The sequence below is a fragment of the Papio anubis genome, chromosome 2, assembly GCF_008728515.1.
Source record: "Papio anubis isolate 15944 chromosome 2, Panubis1.0, whole genome shotgun sequence".
NCBI classification, from domain to species: Eukaryota; Metazoa; Chordata; class Mammalia; order Primates; family Cercopithecidae; genus Papio; species Papio anubis.
The window spans coordinates 151,457,799-151,473,587 of NC_044977.1; the positions used below are offsets into that span (position 1 = coordinate 151,457,799).

Genomic DNA, 15,789 nt, shown 5'->3' on the forward strand with positions numbered 1-15,789 from the left:
TTCACCACATGGGCTTCCCAAACCAATCTTGTTCTGGTGGAATTCAGAGCCACTGAATGAAATTAAAGGCCATCAGTGGGGTCATGCCGTGAACATCACATCATTGCTCTAGAAAAGTCAAACCCATTCCAGCCACATCTGGATCACCTGCTCCCCTCGCAGAATGATTTCTGCAGAAAGGCCAATTTGCATTTCACAGGGGCCTCAAGAGAAGGCTTGTCAACAGGCTTGGAATTCCACAGCCAAAAAAAAAAAAAAAAAAAAAAAAGGATACTCTCTTTGAACTACAGGTTAGTCTGTTAAGTTTGGGGGAATTTGCAGAAATACTTGAAGAACAGTTGCAGTTTTAAATCCATTAGGATATCTAAGATCTTAAGCACAGGCTGTTATGGATATTTGCCAAGCGGAATTTTCACTTGAGTTTTGGTCTCATAGAAAGCTCTGGAAACTAATTGATTAAAATCCAGTAATACTCTTTCCCCTCCCAAACAAAATCAAAACAAATGCCACAAACACAAAAGCATCCCTCCTGCCACCTTTCTCTGGTTCTGGAGAGAAGGTGGAATAGTCCTCACACTTTCATGCTGGGTTCTGATGAGTCACTCAGGATAGACTTTGTGAGGGCCAATAACAGGCAAAGCATGTGCTGGTTCCAAGCTTTGGTGTAATTGTGGATGTAAGAAAATGTGAATATAAATGACCTTCCATGTTGACTGAGATCAGTGTGGCTCATTCTTCCTCATGACTTCCATCCAACCTGCACTGTTCAGGAACCAGATTATACAGTCTTAGAACAAGACTGGGAAGGCCTCAGAGTCCAGGACTCTGTTTTGGTCTTCTCTCGTTCCACCCTATGGCTCTCAAATACAGGGCTAGGGGCATAAAAATGCTCAGAGTGTTCACGGCATTTGATGCCATTACTCGCTATGACAGAAAAAGCAGTGGTCAGAATAGTGGAGCACCACCTTTTATTTGGCATGAGAAAAATATTCCTTGAATCCTATATAATATTAGTAATTTGTAAGATGTTATATGTGTTCAGAAAGTACTATTTTTACAAGGAGGACCCCTTGTTAAATAATGACAGTAAAGGCTCTCATGAAAGGGTCCATAAACCTCATTCATTCATTCATCTGTTAACTAAATATGCACGGAGTCTGCCATGTATCAGGCGCCCTGCTCCACACAGAGAAAGCTAAGAAGAGCTGGAACCTCAGAACTGCCTGCAAGGCCTTGTAGGCTCCCTCTCTAGTGATCTGGCAGAAGTGGATGAGATGCTCAGACTGAAGACTATTTCAGAGGGCATTGATTCTTATGCCTGAGGTTCTAAGGGATTTTGTGGATTTATCTGCTAAGGGGTGGGCAGTTTTGAGAAGAGAAAGGGGAGGCTGAAGATGGCAGGCTCTCAAAGCTCCTCATCACCTGTAAATGTCTTTCCCGCAGCTCTTCCTGAGGGGTCCCCTTGGAAGCAGACCCCACCACTATGCCACATACTGTGGGTCCTAGGTCCTTGTGTGAGGGTAAACTTCTACGTATAAACTAGGGGCTATAGCTGAATCATGAAAAATTCTTTTTTCTTCTATCTTCAACTCTTGGATCATAATTTTGTTCCTTTTAAGAAATTTTCTTAAAAAGTTGAATTTCCAACAACATCCTGGAGAGCTGGCACATGAAGGCCATTCCTATTGTGTTGTCAGGATAATGGCTCCCATACAGGTTCATGTCCTAATCTCTGAAACCTGTGAAGATGTTACAGTCATGCAGCTTAGCAACAAGGACACATTCTGAGAAATGTGTCCTTCAGTTATTTCACGATTGTGGACCATCATAGAGTGCACTCACACAAACCTAGATGGCATAGCCCACTACACACCTAGGCTTTAGGATACAGCCTATTGCTCCCAGGCTATGGACCTATACAGGAAGTTACTGTACCAAATACTGTAGGCAGTTGTAACATGATAAGTATGTGTTTATTTAGATAAAAGTAAATATCAAAAATGTAAAATGGTGCTACAGTATTATAATTTCATGGGATTGCCTTCGTATATGCAGTGTACATTGAATGAAATGTAGTTATGTGGCACATGACTGTACTTAAGCAGCAAAAAGGACTTTTCAGAAGTGATTAAATGAAGAATCTTGAAATGGGGAGAGTATCCTGGACCATCCAGGTGGGTCCAGTGCCACACAAAAGTCCTCACAATTAAAGAGGGAGGCAGGAGAGTCAGACGTGATGTGATGATGGAAGCAGAGGTTGAATAACGCAGTGGCTGACCTTAGAGTTGAAAGGGGCTATGAGCCAAGGCATGTGGGTAGCCTCTGTAAACTAGAAAAGTATAAGGAAACAGAAGCTCCTCCAGAGCCTCCAGAAGGAGCACAGCCTTCCCAATACCTTGATTTTAGCCCCAGAGACCCACTTCAGACACCTGACTTCCAAAATTGTAAGATAATAAACTTGTGTTGAAATCACTACACATGTGGTGCCTTGTATGGTTGCAATAGGAAACAACACACTCATCTTGCTCAACACACAATCCTTGCTTCTATAATCCTTGCAACACACAATCCTTGCAAACTGATTTCCTCAATGTTCCCCTTTTATGCTAGACCTTGTGTATGCCACTTCTGCTCTGCTGTCTCATCTCCTTCCACTTCTCCCTAGCAGTCAGCTTTCCAAGGCCAGTTCCACACTCCACTCCACTGCGCCCCATCCGCTACCCTGAAATTCTTCACAAATGCCAGGCACACTGTGCTCTGACTTCTGATTCTCAAGGTATTTTGAAGAGTGTTGATCAATATATGTAATTCACGAATACTTTAGACAAACAAAAAGCTCATCTTCCAAAAGGTGTTTAAAAGCGCTGGGCTGACCACACACAGGATAACCAAAGACCACCTCTGCTCAGTGGCTCCTGCATGCCTAAGCCTCCCCAAGCTGTTTAATAAGGGCTCAATTCCTGATTGCCTTCCCAGTGAACTGTGGGGTACAGGGGTCAGCAGCTGTCCTCTGTCTACCCTATATGCAAACAGGCCTGCATCCCTCACTGCTCAGCCCCACAAGGCTGTGTTCATTTGCTACAATTCTCTCCATTTAGAGGTGTAGAATTAGTTGACTTTCAGGTCAGACAGTGCTGAGCCTGAAATATGTGCTCTTCTGATTCTCTGAAACATCTCCCTGGGGAAAGGACCACTTGGGAGAAGGTTCCCTCTTTTTTATTTTACCCTTCACCCACTACCACCTTAAGCACAGCCCGCTTTTATACATTTTGTGCCATACCCTGGGCTAAGATCTTTGCATGCATTGCCTATTCTTCCAACAATTCTTGGAGGTATAACTATTATTTTCTCCATTTTACAAATAGACTGAAGTATTCAGAGAGGTGGAGTAACGTGTCCAAGGTCACACAATGAGTCTGTGTCTACAGCCTTGCTGTTTGAACTGTGGGCCATCAACCATCAGCACAGGCATCCCTTGGGAGCTGGTTAGAAATGTAGAATCATAGACCTCACCGCAGACCTTCTGAATCTGAATCTTAACAAGATCTCCAGGCAATTAACATGCACATTAAAGTTTGAGAAGTTCTGCTCTAAGCCACTAAGCAGTACTATCAAGAAAGAAAGAAAGAAAAAGAAAACAATTGTTTATTGGATGAGAATTTGGATAGTGTGTCCATGTAAGGATTCTTGTAAGTCAGATGGAACTAGACACTGTGGGAGGGGGAGGGCCTTGGGAGACACAACTCAACTCTTACCAGCTGTGGCTCAATTATATAATGTGATGAGAAAACCTGCTTTCTATGGTTATAAATTTTGCTAGAAAAAATTCATGTAACTGACTCTGAAAAGCATAACCTACTGTGGAGCCCTTACAGAGTTTGTCTGGGAGAGGAGCCGAGGCCTTCTGAAGGATTTCATTTAAGCCCTAAGGATGCAGGTGTCCCTCCTTCCTGCATCCAGCCTTCAGGCTAGGCAGGAGAAACCTAGTTTGCAGGAGGACTGTATGAGGAGGAGAAAGCTGGTTTGCAGGAGGACTGTATGGGGGAGAAAGCTAGGTTTGCAGGAGGACTCAAGTGAGGAGGAGAAAGCTAGTTTGCAGGGAGGACTGTATGGGGAGAAAGCTGTTTGCAGGAGGACTGTATGAGCAGGAGAAAGCTGGTTTGCAGGAGGACTGTATGGGGAGAAAGCTGGTTTGCAGGAGGACTGTATGGGGAGAAAGCTAGTTTGCAGGAGGACTGTATGAGGAGGAGAAAGCTAGTTTGCAGGAGGACTGTATGGGGAGAAAGCTAGTTTGCAGGAGGACTGTATGAGCAGGAGAAAGCTAGTTTGCAGGAGGACTGTATGGGGAGGAGAAAGCTGGTTTGCAGGAGGACTGTATGGGGAGGAGAAAGCTGGTTTGCAGGAGGACTGTATGGGGAGGAGAAAGCTGGTTTGCAGGAGGACTGTATGGGGAGTGAGCTGGCTCTGCAGGAGGACTGTATGGGGAGGAGAAAGTTGGTTTACAGAAGGACTGTATGAGGAGGAGAAAGCTGGTTTGCAGAAGGACTGTGTGAGGAGGAGAAAGCTGGTTTGCAGGAGGACTGTATGAGGAGGAGAAAGCTGGTTTGCAGGAGGACTGTATGAGGAGGAGAAAGCTGGTTTGCAGGAGGACTGTATGAGGAGGAGAAAGCTAGTTTGCCGGAGGACTGTATGAGGAGGTTATCCTTGTGTGGTGGCCATTGAAGCCAACAGCCTCCAAAGAGCATTAGAGTGACCAGGGCTGCTTTTGCAAACATCTGAACTGAATCTTTTTTATCCCTTAGCCTAATGAGGAAGCAATGGAATTTCAGGAACTTAATTATTGGCAAGCTAGAAAGTATGCAGGAGAGAGAGAAACAGAACAAGAGCAAGCTGGGTGGAGGGAGAGAGTGACTGATTTGGGAATGAGGTACCTTGGGCACCATGTGTGTTAAGTGAAAGGCTGGCTCTCTCAGCAGCAAGATTCATACCATTAAACAGTATCAGGGGTTCCTTCCCTTCACCTGAACACTCAACTAGAAGTGAGAGGAACAAGACTGGTACTCAATCATAATGATTTAAATTCTTTATGCCTGTTAATTGAGGTATTATTTATTTATTTATACTCACTTCATTTCTCAGATTTAGGGTTAATTTGTATTAATAGATTCTTAATAGCCACGGTTGATGGCAACAGTACTAATCATTTTCCATTAATAAAATAATACTTTATTATTTTCAAAGTACTCCCACAATATTCCATTTTCTCCTCAGTCTCCCTGGGAGGACGAGTGGGTATAATATGCATTCTGCAAATGAAAAAAGTAAGGCCAGAGGAAGTACAATGATTTCATCAGAGGCAGCTTATGAGGTTGGGGGACTGGGACCACAGCCCAGCTTTCCCGAACTCTAGGAGGTATTTCTTCCTTGGCTGGCTTTTCCAGCCAATGGAGCAAACATGAAAACCAAACCAACAATAAAAAACAACACTAATCAAACACAGGCAAAGAATACACAGGCCCAACACTCTGATTCAGAAACATCCCAATTTCTTGTCCTTTAGTATACTCCTTGTTTTACATTCATCACCGTAGAATCCTGCTTGAATGGTTTGCTTTGGTTCCATGATGGGATTGCTCATATCAGAAAGCTTGTCTTTCCCTCGCAGGTATTCTGAATGCATTCCTAATTCTGAAGTGTTTCTTTCTTTCTGGGTCCTATATGTTACCCAGATATTTTCTGGGTCTTTAAACAATTACCAATAAGGCTGTTTTTTGGACCAGCCTCTGACAGTCAAGTAGAGGAAATGCCTGAGTGTTACACCGAGTGGACAAAAGAAAAGATACTTGTTTTCAGAGTCCTCAAGGCTTACAAGCCAACTCTGAATTTCGGAACCCCTACTTGGGAGCCCTGAGCTCCCCATGAAGTTCCCTAATTTCCAACCTTTCCTACTTCTTAATGAGAACCTTTTTTTAAGACAGAGTCTCGCTCTGTCGCCCAGGCTGGAGCACAGTGGCGCGACCTTGGTTCACTGCAACCTTCACCTCCTGGGTTCACGCCATTCTCCTGCCTCATCCTCCTGAGTAGCTGGGACTACAGGCACCTGCCAACACACCCGGCTAATTTTTTTTTTTTTTTTTTTAGTAGAGACGGGGTTTCATTGTGTTAGCCAGGATGATCTCGATCTCCTGACCTCGTGATCCGCCCACCTCAGCCTCCCAAAGTGCTGGGAGTACAGGCGTGAGCCACTGCACCTCACCAGAACCTCTGCATTTTTATAGGGTTATTAGGTACCTGTACCCCATGCATAACAAGAGGCAGAACTTCAGATACCAGGGCAGGGCAATCAGAGACACTCAGTGGGAAGCATTTGAGGATTGGGTGATTTTTACCACACCCTGCCTACACCAAAGGCAATTCTGTCAGTGAGCAGAGCTGTCCTGCATAAAGAGCAGCCTCACTATCTCCGAATGCTCCCTCCGCATCCCAGGCCATTGGGCAGCTCAGCACCCAGGTGGCCTTTTGTTTCTTAGGTTACAGTTCTCAGCCCAGAAAAAGAAAAGAATGCCCAAGCCAAAGGCATCCTCCCATGTCCTTGGCTGACCATTTAATTATAAGGTCCAATCAAAGTAATTACACATTGGGGTCCTTGAAGACAGAAGGTAATTAAAGTCTGCCTAGCTGCTGAATTCCAGAAAGGTAGATTATTTTTATTATACTCAGTAGATGGGGCTGTGACTCATGCAGTTGTAAAGGCAAACCTTGAGTCCAAGGGAGTCGAGAGAAAGATAAGCATCTTCAGATGACGAATTCTGTAAGGGCTCCATAGTGGGTCAGTGGAAGCTCCCTGCTTTTCAGAGTCAGGTATAGGAATTATTTCTAGCAAAATTTATAACCACAGAAAGTAGGTTTTCTCATCAGATTATATAACGGAGCCACAGCTGGTAATAGTTGAGTTGTGTGAAGATTAAACAAGGCAAACCAGCCAGTGCACTGTTGGGCATATAGTAAATGTTCAATAAATGGTTATAATTTTGATATAATGATTGTTAATTATTTAGTTTAGCGGAAAAAAAAAAAACATTCAAGTGCTCACAATGCCAGAGTGCTCAGTGTTGAGGATTCCAAAGGCACACCGTCTTTGTACAATCTTGGATTTCCAATGACAATAGTAACCAAGGCTGAGAGGAAATCCTTCAGGAAACAAAATCTTTATACTTGGCCTGAGACATTCCATTCAAGGGTACCTTTTTGTGGTAAAGAGATGGTGACAACAGCTAGTGGTTGTGACAAGACATCCTCAAGAATCCACTTTAGCTACTCTGGGTCACTCCAGGGGATAAAAGAGAAGGGGTGCCTTGAGGATACAACTTTGATTAAAGAGAGTGAATTAGCACAAAACAAATAATTGTTTCATTTTATTTGTACCTTGACCCATCAAAAACTGAATGTGGCTGTGAGAATAAAATCAATACAGGACTTCTTTTAAAAGGAAATAGTAGTCCTGGAAGGGAAACTGGATAGAGGTGTCATACATGTCTCTGGGCTCCCTCTGAGCTGGGCACCATCTGGGGCAGGACAGGTGAGGGCATGGCCACCTGGCACTGGCTGCCTTCATGGCAAATACTCTGTGTGGTTCACCCAGCTGCTGCCCAGGGATGGCCTTCCCAAAGGTGCAACCCAACAGCACCTCACTCCATCAGGGGGGCTCCTGAATTGTCCCTGAAGAGTGGCCGAATGCATGCCCCTGCCAATTCAGGTATGCAGGGGAATGAACACTCCAGGAAAAAGTCTTGGGCTGATTGGAGACAGGCGCCAGTGGATAAACTCTTCTCTCTTTCTCTTCTTACACAAGACACAATAATTATTTTTAGTTAGTAATTGCTTTGGATTATTAGAAAATGTCTTGGGGGAGAGTCCAAGATGGCCAATTAGAAACAGCTGCAGTCCATGTCGCATAGAGAATGAAAACATCAAGTGAATTCAGCACCTTCAACGGAAATATCCAGGTTCTGGCATTGGGACTGAATAGGCGGAAGACTCGACCAACGGAGAAGGAAGAAAAGCAAGGCAGGGCGACTGCCCATCCAGGAGTGGTGCAGAGCCAAAGGAACCCCCAACGCCAGCCAAGGGAAGCTGTGAGTGATTGTATGACCCCTCCCGGAAAAACAGGCTTCTTCCATAGATATTTGCAACCTGCGGATCAGGAGATTCCCTCATGAGTCCGTGCCATCAGGGTCTTGGGTCTGATACACAGAGCTGTGTGGAGTCTCGGCAGAGCAGTCACTCAGGCTCACTCAGAGACCCAGGAGTTTTATAGACTCTGGCCCCAGGAATCCTGCGAGGCGGGAGATCCATCCGTACTCTCCCCTAGGAAGAGGGCTGAATCCAGGGAGCTAAGAAGTGTCGTTCTGTGGACCCCACTTCCATGCCACCTCACAAGTTAGGACCCACTGGCTTGGAATTCCAGCCAGCACTGGCAACAGGCTGGAGAATGCCTGAGACGAATGAGTTCCTGAGGTGAGGGTGGCCGCCATTTCTGCGGTGAAGTTGACTCTGCCATTCTAGCCTGCTGGCTCCGGGGAGTCCAGGTGGTTCAGTCAAGGAGGAATCCCCCCGAGCACAGCACAGAGGCTGTGCCAGATCGTGGCCAGATAGCTTTTTCAAGTGGGACCCCAATCCATCCCTCCTGACTGGGCAGGGCCTCCCTGCAGGAATATCAGCAACTCCAGCCATGGTTATATGGATGGAACTCTAATCCCTCCCTGGGATGGAGTCCCTGGTGGGAGGGGCGGCCAACATCTCTGCAGTTCAGTCAATTCAACTTTTCCAGCCTGCTGGCTCTGGAGAGCCCAAGCAATCTGGACAAGGAAGGCTTACCCCCAACACTGCACACCCGCTCTACCAAAAAGCACCCAGACTGCTGCCTTTTTTTTTTTTTTTTTTTTTTTTTGAGATGGAGTCTTGCTCTGTCACCCAAGCTAGCGTGCAATAGCACCATCTCAGCTTACTGCAATCTCCGCCTCCCAGGTTCATGTGATTCTCCTGCCTCAGCCTCCCGAGTAGCTGGGATTACAGGTGTATGCCACCACGCCTGGCTAATTTTTGTATTTTTAGTAGAGACAGGATTTCACCATGTTTGCCAGACTAGTCTTGAACTCCTGTCCTGGTGATCCACCTGCCTGGGCCTCCCAAAGTGCTGGGATTACAGGTATGAGCCACCGCACCCGGCTAGACTGCTTCTTTAAGTAGGTCCATGATCCTGTCCCTCTTGAGTCGGTGAGACCTCCCAACAGGGGTCTCCAGACACCCCCTACAGGAGCATCCAGGCCAACAACAGGTCAATACCCACCCTGGGCCTTTGATAAAATTCAACATCCCTTCTAAAAACTCTCAATAAACTAGATATTTAAGGAACATACCTGAAAATACTAAGAGCCATCTATGACAAACACACAGCCAGTATCATACTGAATGGGTAAAAGCTGGACACATTCCCCTTGAAAACTGGGATAAGACAAGGATGCCCTCTCTCATTACTTCTATTCAACATAGTATTGGAAGTTTGGCCCAGGAAATCAGGCATGAGAAATAAATAAAAGGTATTCAAATAGAAAGAGAGGAAGTCAAGTTATCTTTGCTTGCAGATGACATGATCCTATATCTAGAAAATCCCATCATCTTAGCCCAAAAGCTTCTTAAGCTGATAAACAACTTCGGCAAAGTCTCAGGATACAAAATCAATGTGCAAAAATCACTGGCATTCCTATACACCAACAACAGACAAGCAGAGAGCCAAATCATTAAGGAACTCCCATTCACAATTGCTACGAAGGGAATACAATACCTAAGAATACAGCTAACAAGGGAAGTAAAAGATCTCTTCAAGGAGAACTACAAACCACTGCTCAAGAAAGTCAGAGAGGACACAAGCAAATGGAGAAACATTCCATGATCATGGATAGGAAGAATCAATGTTGTGAAAATGGTCATACTGCCCAACGTAATTTATAGATTCAATGCTATTCCCATTAAACTACCATTGACATTCTTCACAGAATTTGAAGAAAGTATTTTAAAATTCATATGGAACCAAAAGAGAGCCTGAGTAGCCAAGTCAATCCTAAGCAAAAAGAATAAAGCTGGAGGCATAATGCTACCTGACTTCAAACTATATTACAAGGGGACAGTAACCAAAACAGCATGGTACTGGTACAAAAACAGACACATAGACCAATGGAACAGAATAAATAACTCAGAAATAAGACCACACACCTACAACCATCTGATCTTTGACAAACCTTGCAAAAATAAGCAATGGGGAAAGGATTCCCTATTTAATAAATGGTGCTGGAAGAACTAGCTAGCCATATGCAAAAAATTGAAACTGGACCCCTTCCTTACACCTTTATACAAAAATTAACTCAAGATAGATTAAATACTCAAATGTAAAACCCAAAACTATGAAAACTCTAGAAGAAAACCTAGGCAGTACCATTCAGGACATATTCATGGGCAAAGATTTCATGATGAAAACACCAAAAACAATTGCAACAAAAGCAAAAATTGACAAATGAGATCTAATTAAACTAAAGAACTTCTGCACAGCAAAAGAAACTATCAGAGTGAACGGACAACCTGTAGAATGGGAGAACATTTTTTGTAATCTATGCATCTGACAAGAATCTAATACCCAGAGCCTACAAGAAATTTAAGCAAATGTATAAGAAAAAAAATCATTAAAAATTGGGCAAAGGACATCAAGAGACACTTCTCAAATGAAGACATTCTTGCAGCCAACAAACATATTTACAAAAAGCTCAACATCACTGATTGATCATTAGAGATATGCAAGTCAAAGCCACAATGAGATACCATCTCATGCCAGTCAGAATGGCTAATATTAAAAAGTCCAGAAACACCAGATGCTGGTGAGTTTACAGAAAAAAGGAGTGCTTTTATACTGTTGGTGGGAGCATAAATTAGTTCAACCATTGTGGAAGACAGTGTGGCGATTCTGCAAAAACCTAGAGACAGAAATACAATTTGACCCAGCAATTTCATTACTGCGTATATACCCAAAGGAATATAAATCATTCTGTTATAAAGATATATGCACACATATGTTCATTGTAGCACTATTCACAATAGCAAAGACATGGAATCAATCCAAATGTCCATCAATGATAGACTGGATAAAGAAAATGTGGTACATATACACCATGGAATACTATATAGCCATAAAAAGTAATGAGAGCATATCCTTTGCAGGGATAAGAATGCAGCTAAAAGCCATTATCCTTAGCAACTAACGTAGGAACTGGAAACAAAACACGCTTGTTCTCCCTTATAAGTCAGAGCTGAATGACAAGAACACATCAACACATTAGAGGGCATAACACACACTGGGGCCTGCTGGGGGTAAAGTGGGGGAAGGGAGAGCATCAGGAAGAATAGCCAGTGGATGCTGGGCTTAATACCTAGGTGATGGGTTGATACGTGCAGCAAAGCACCATGGCACACGTTTACCTATATAACAAACCTGCATATCCTGCACATGTACCCCAGAAGTTAAAAGTTGAAGTTCAAAAACAAAAACAAATAAAAAAAAATAATTGCTTTGGAAGAGCAATCAGCTGAACTTGATCAGAAGAGGTATCCAGCTTGATAAACTACCCTTTTGTTTACCTCCCTCATTGTCTGTCTCACTCTCTTACCTCTCACATTCCTCTCCCTGGGCTTATACTCTTGTGAAGAAGGTCATAAACTTTTGCACTGGGCTTTGCTTTTTGGGAACACAGACTGAGAGGGAATATTAATATGAACCCTTGGAGGAGGTATATATGCTTCGTGCCCTGAATGTATGATGACAGAGTTTATATTCTTTAGCAAGAGGTCACACAATTGGTTCTAAGCTTTGTAGCAGCCAATGCAAAAGGAAACTTGATGTAATATTGTCTTATTATGTCCATAAAATTAAAAGACATCTGTTGTAAAAGAAACACAGATTTTTTTCTTGTATAGAGTCCAGATAGAAATCCTTCTGTGGGTTTTCAAAAGAAGACATTCTGTGATGTGGACAGCTGCGTCCTCAACATCACCCTTTATTAATCTAATAATGAGTTTGGGGAATTGGTTCTTATAACACCCTTCAATGTGTTCTAAAAGGTTGACATCAAGATATGCCCTAGTAAGAGCAGGCTTTTAGAGAGACCAGTTAAGGAGATATATGGCCAAGATAAGTCATTTCAGTTCTCAGAGCCTCAGGTCTCCCGTCTATGACATGGGATAATTAATCCTCTTCACAGACTGCTATGACAAATAAAAGAGTAAATGTAGGCAAAGCTCATAGAGCAGATCCTGGCATACAGAGGCTGCTCTCTTAATGTTGTTTGTGCCTTTGACCCTCTCCTTCCCCTTTCTGTTATTTTATGACCTGGTTATGTTGTCCAGCCCCTGACATGATAGGACAGGAGCTTTGCCAAGTATTTCTTGGTGACTCCCCACAGAACCTAGCTTTGTGCCTAGTATAGGGTAGGTATACACAGTAGGTGCTACTCACAAATATTTGACTGAAGAAGCAAACTTGTCACATTGCCCTTAGGTTGCATGACTAATGCTACAGTTATAAAAACAGCACGACTGAGATTCCAAACAGACCCTATATTGCATGTAAATGATTCTTAACCATCCTAAATCATGACACAGATTTAATTAAAAACACTTTAAAGACATCCCTTCAAAGCCTTGCCCCAACTCTCTGTTGCTTTATCAGGCTCTCAGTTTGCTGACTTGAATGTGATTTTTGCTGAAACCTCTAAATGGCAAATCACATTTTCATCCCAAAGTGTCTGAGATAAAACCATGTGAGAGAATGGAATAATTGAAGGCCAAAAAGGTAAACCCAGCCAGGAATGCAATGGGAAAACACGAGTGAGGCAATAATGTTCCCAGACTTTTCTTCCTTTGCTGATTAAACCAAAGGTCTTCGTTGTAAATTAGAACCTTGTTTTCCTGAAATATTAATCTATGTCTGAAGTGAAAAAAATAAAAACCTCCATGGTTGATTGAACAATTCCAATTGCTGGTGAGTGTCCTTGGCAGACAACCCTGATAAGTAGGGTTTGTCGGACTCTTCTGTGGAATATTCCTTATATGGTGGGAGTCCCCTGTCTCCTGCAGGGGCAGTTTGTCTGCAGATTCTGGATCTCTTCTCATCACTGTTCGTTTCCATCCGTCCATCCAGGCAGCCAGCATATACTTACAGAGCCCCTACTATGAGCCAGACACAGCTCTAGTTCTGGGGGATATAGCAGGAAATAATGCAAAGTTCCTACTCTTGTGAAGAGATACTATATATTTACGTAAACATATTTATATAGAATGTAAACCAAGGTTACCCATATTGATGTTCATTCATCCAAATTTCCTTGAGCAAAGTTCAAAAGGCTTATCTTTCCTGGTTGCTGAGGTGAGTGACTGTGTATTCCTGAGAGGGTAAGGGACACCTTGGATTTAGTCCTGTATTTCAAGTGTCCAGCATAAAATCCAGAACACAGTACACGCTCAGAAAAAGTGTGTTCAGTGACAGTAATCTATTATCCTCATGGACATGGATAATGTCTTATTGCTGTTGCTACTTCTTTGCTCCAGAATAGGTTTTAGTTCTTTCAATTAGCATTTTCTGAGACCTGTTTATTTCTCAAAGATTATACATGTCTTTTAGTAAACACATGTATTTTTCGGCTGGGTAGGTGACTAGGAATGGAACTACTGGGTCTACTTTAGCAGATATTGCCAAATAGTTTTCTAAAGAGGCTGTACCAATTTATACTACCACAAGCAATATACAATACTCCCAGTTGCTCTGCATTCTTGCCAAATCCTGGTATCATCTTTTAAAATTTATTTTTTTAAGCAATTCTGGTGGGTGCTTGGTATAGCTCACTGTGGATTTAAATTTTGCATTTCCCCAATGTATAATGAAGTTGAGCACCTTTTCATGTGTTTACTGGCCATTCGGATAACTTGTTTCTTAAAGGGCTTTTTTGGGTCTTTTGAAGGTCCAGAGTCTTCGTCGTCTTTGTTCACTGTTGCATTTGCAGGCTCCACAGAAATGCCTGCCAGGTGGGAGGCTCTCAAAGGAAGTATTTGTTAAATAAATAAATGGACAAATTCACATACCTCTTCTATCACTTTCTTAATATTTTTATTTAAACTAGTTCACTTTTACTTAAGTAAACTGTGCATGTATACATGTATATGTAAATATATTTATTTATTATTATTATTTTTTGAGACAGAGTCTCACTCCAGTTGCCCAGGCTGAGTGCAGTGGTGCGATCTCAGTTCACTGCATCCTCAACCTCCTGGGCTCAGGTGATTCTCCCACCTCAGCCTCCCGAGTAGCTGGGACTGTAGCTGTGCAGCACCATGATCGGCTAATTTTTTGTATTCTTATTAGAGAGGGGTTTTACCACGTTGCCCAGGCTGATCTCGAACTTCTAGACTCAAACAATCTGCCCGCCTTGGCCTCTCAAAGTGTTGGGATTACGGGCATGAGCTACCACACCCAGCCTAAAATAATTTTATTTAATTTTATAACTGTGAAGTCATGTTTTAATGTGTAAGTTATACCTTTTCTCCTACGCATTAAAATAAATGGGTAACTATTAAAATTTTTAAAAGTCCGTTCAAGTATTTCTAATCTCTCTCTCTCTAATGTCATTGCTGGTATATCAATATCCCTCAAATTAAATGAATTGATACCACTGAAACACTTAAGTGCTCATTACATGTTAGCTATGATTAGATTTCCTTACCACCAGCAAATCCAGGGCAAGGACGAAATGAGGATTTGGGAAATGTGTCTTAGCAAGGCAGTGGTGGTTTTTAGAAAGATCACGAAGGCAAAGCAGAAGGGAGTAAAAGGAAGGCTGGAGGGGCACCAGACTGGCCAGGAGACAGAGAAAGACAAATTAACACTTGATTTGGTTGTGATATAAAGTATGTTTTTCAAGATTTTAAGTGACCATTTGTGCTTTACTCCACAGATAAAAAGCTTTAAGTTTATTAGGGACATATGACTTACAGGGGGTTGACACTGTGCTAAAATCTTCTTAATGAACAGGTTTCCAATGTTCTGCCTCTCTCTCTCTCTCTGGGTAAACTGCTATTAGAAGAAATGCAGAAACAGAACAGCCCTTTGGGATCAAGCACAGTGAGAAAGTCTCACTGGGTTGGCCTCTCTTATCAGCCATTCACACGAATGCTTCCTGGCTACACGTGAGCAGGTACTAGACATCACAGCTGGGCAGGCTAGGCTGCGAGACCTTTGTGAGGTGTGGGATCTGCTCCTCATTACTGAGCAGATCGTATTGTCAATGTTCAGCCTACGACACTGCTTGGTGAAAGACTTCCCATAACTGTTAAGTGAGAAGTCACAGAATATCACTATTGAAGCCAAAGGCCTGCCCAGAACATAGTGTCCTAGTAGATGTGCCACGTTCTTTTTATTTTTTTTCTGAGACAAAGTCTCGCTCTGTCACTCAGGCTGGAGTACAGTGACACAATCTCAGCTCACTGCAGCCCGATGTGCCACATTTTGAAGTGGTCCAGGGCAAATGGCAGCAAGGATGAGGGCCGCCTTTGTGGCCCAGCTTCAGTTTTCTGGAATAAGTGTCCATGGGATGCCCCTGGTCTGGGGGGCAAATGACTCCACAGCGTTGCCCATGAGGTGCTGCTTCTGGGGATGCGTCTAGCATGGAGGAACTGGGGGCCTTCATGTACAGC

The 15,789-nt window shown here is 43.1% G+C and overlaps 1 protein-coding gene across 1 annotated transcript in view; it reads right to left on the reverse strand.

The window, feature by feature from the left end:
* The window catches only part of CLSTN2 (calsyntenin 2), a 172,157-nt gene that overhangs the window by 58,901 nt on the left and 97,467 nt on the right, over positions 1–15,789 (reverse strand). The window lies entirely within an intron of this gene.